The 3,390-nt window shown below is 42.9% G+C and overlaps 1 non-coding gene across 1 annotated transcript; it reads left to right on the forward strand.

Moving 5' to 3' along the window:
• Positions 1–960: 960 nt before the first annotated feature.
• TRNAV-CAC lies at positions 961–1,034 on the forward strand. The gene has a single exon. It is a non-coding gene; the product is annotated as a tRNA-Val (tRNA).
• The last annotated feature ends 2,356 nt before the right edge of the window (positions 1,035–3,390 follow it).

The following is a 3,390-nucleotide window of genomic DNA, read 5'->3' on the forward strand; positions in this document are numbered from 1 at the left end:
CCGCCACCGACGACGAGCGTAGATCTGAAGGATCCAATCTCCACACGCCTACCGACGATGCTAGACACACCACCAAAACGGGGGCTAGGCGGGGAAGACCTTATTCCATCTTCAGGGCGCCGCCGCTGCCTTGTCTTCCTGAGCAGGAAACAAACCATAACAAAACTTGAAGAAACGTCTAGAAACGAAGCCCTCCTGCCGGCAAGGGCCAGGATTCACCGTGGCGCCATAGTCCTAAGGCCACCGGAAACAAGGCAGACCGGCGGCGCCGCCGACAGAAGGCAAAGGAACCCTAACTTTGCTTGGGGAGGAGGCTACTCTCGAACATGAGGAATTTATAATTATATTATGCTCACGCAAGTACGTATATTGTATATATACACCGACCGTGGTCACTCGCTTGTTGTACTACGTACGTAGCTATCGATCGACCTCATCCCTAATTGATTGGACGGCTGAAAAATCTGAAAAGGGCAGAGCAGAATAAGAGAGGTATCTACGCCATGAGATGAGATACAGATCGCATGGATCGCGACGTCGCCTTTGACCATCCATTCGCGTTGCGGTCGCCACCATATCCTTTATTTGTTCTACCCACTCCATGAGCTAGCTATCAATAAGCATTTTCTTTCACCCGCAAAAAAAATAAGCATTTTCTTTTCCCTCCTTTGACACACATCTATACTAATCTAGCACCACACTGATTTTTTGCTACTGCGATTTCAGAAAAGAAAAAATATATCCTCAACACGTGGAATTTGGCTTTTGGCGTTTTTCTACCGCCATCTGAATGATTATTCTACACGCCGTGGCGTCGTATGTAATGGCCATGTCGAATTGTACCGATGGTAATACTCACATTTGATTGTATTTTAGTAGCAATCAACTATCAAGAGCATTCAACTACGAACAAGTCTCCTGATATATCTACCTTACTTCTTCTAAAGCTTAAACGCAGAAGTCTAGGTGGTGTAGTTGGTTATCACGTTAGTCTCACACACTAAAGGTCCCCAGTTCGAACCTGGGCTTAGACATTTACCCCTTTTTCGGCTAAGCAGTATATATCCTCGTATTCTTTTAAATAAGCCCTTGCAAAAAGTTTTTTTGAACAATTTGTTTTGCTAAGCATTATATCTGTTCGTATTCTTTTAAAGAATCCCTTGCAAAAAGTTTTCTAGAACAATTTTATGGATTGAGTTATTTGAAAGTTTCTATAGAACAATTTTATGGATTGAGTAATTTGGTTGCACCACTAGAGTGATGCTTGGTCTGCTTACCCTTTTTTTGCGGGGAAACCTTGGTCTGTTTACCCATCCGTGCTGAACACGTCGAAGTCCAGTCTGTATTGCATGTTGTAGGAGGTTTCAGTTTTCATGCGTCCTGCTATGTACAAAAGCACGGGCTAGAGCATTTCACTGTCGTATGTATTCATATTCTCCTGTTGTAATGACTTCTTAAGCTATAGTCATGTTAGGCAAATTTAGTTTTTGGCCATCCTGACTCCAAAGCATATAATTCTAATATATCATGTAATATTAGTGTGCTCGCATAATTAACATGATATAAACTTCAGGAAGTAGCGCTAAGTGGCATATATCTATCTTTCTTCTCGTTTGTACTCTGTATGTATGAAATCTTGATATTCATTGTGCTGTATTGCGAGTAGTCTGACCATAATCCTTCATCCTCCAAAAAAATTGTCCATGGATGTAACAACTGCTTAATAATGTGCATGTCCAAAAGACGTTCTTGTAAAAATATATGATGAAAAGAGAAGCTCGGTCTACCTTGTAAGAACATGGGGTGCCCCATGTTTGGTTTGGTAATTGATGACAATCTCTATGGACTAATTGTTTTCTTGAGTTATATTTGAAGGATTTGTCCATAGGTTTTTCTTGAAGTCCATGTGTTGGTTTCAAGGAGTTTATGAGTTGACCAATGTGCTATTAAGGAATTATCCAAAGATTGGTCATTTGAGTGTTGAGCTTATTGCAAGCATGTCTTGAAGAAGTAGATTGTGTGATCATTCATGTTTACCTTCAAGACATCATCCAAATAAAGAGAGTTGGAAAGATTTAAGGTTGATCAAGACTAAGTCAAGAGTGAATCAAGTTGATCAACTCACAAAGCGTAGAAGATGTATCGAGAGGGATCAAGTGATCCCATGGTATGGTAAGCATTGTCCATTGCACTTTGTGTACTAACCCATGGTCTATGTGAGAGTTCTATTTGGGGTTAGGTACGTGTCCATGGGCTTGCGTCAAGAGGAAGATATCATACAGCCCATGGAAAGGATGACATCAAGTGGTGATCGTCATCATGATTGCCGTGTGCAAGTTCAAGTGGAGCATCACGAAGAGATCAAGTGCTTGAATCTTGCCATCCTTTGTGGTTTCAATGGTCTTGTGAAGATGTGCCGAAGAGAGGCTCACCCATAGTGGACTATGGGGGAGCAATCATCTAGTCTTCATCGAGCCAACACAATTAAGAAAGATGGTCCAACTTGAGGGAGTCAAGATCGTCATCATCTAGCTCAAGTGGACCATGTGCAAGGCAAAGGTTTGCCCTTGATAGGTTTTCTCTTTTATCGGTCTCATGGTGGCAGTTGGGAGACCGGGTTATAGGATCGATTACCGTACTATCAAGGGGGGGCTCTCGATGAGTAGCTTGGTCGTATCATTCGTAGAGAGCTCAAACCATTGCATCATTGCATATTCTTTCTTGGTTCTTGCTTGGTTCTCTTTGTGAGTCTTAGAGCTTATGGTCATCTTGATGACAAGCTTGAGTTCATCGAAAACGGAGTTCACATGCGTCTTCTATGATGTTTTCGGTGTTGGACGTTTTACCGGTCTTATCCGAGGAAGGGTTCTCACCTTTTTCATATGAGCCTTTTCTAATTTGCTTCTTATTGATATTTCTTTCAAGATTGTGTTAGCCCTTGTTGCTAGCTTTCCAACAAACTTGGTTTCATCGAATTCGGAGCTCGTATGCGAAAGTTGTGGCTGTTTTGATATTGCCTGTTTTACATAAAGAGGTTGTACCGCCCCATAGAGAGGTTGTACCGGTTGACCGGTACAACCGGTGTTTGAAGCGGTTGTACCGCTCCAGAATTGGTCCAGAGGTTGTACCGGCCATGTACCGCTCCACCACCGGACTAGTTTCTGTTGTGGTGCGGTTGTTGGGCGGTTGTGGGCCGGTTGTACCGCTTATTGCCTGTTACCGGTTGTACCAGTGCTCATAGCGGTTGTACCGCTCCTATGTTATTCTGCACATAATGGGCAGATTCATGGGAACCTATTTAAGGGGGTCTTCTTCCCCAATGGTTCCCTAACTCTTGAGCTCATTTTTGCCCCCATTGTTGACCTTCTTTGAGCTTGCTAACTCTCAATC

The sequence above is a fragment of the Triticum dicoccoides genome, chromosome 6B (genome assembly GCF_002162155.2).
Source record: "Triticum dicoccoides isolate Atlit2015 ecotype Zavitan chromosome 6B, WEW_v2.0, whole genome shotgun sequence".
Taxonomy (NCBI): Eukaryota; Viridiplantae; Streptophyta; class Magnoliopsida; order Poales; family Poaceae; genus Triticum; species Triticum dicoccoides.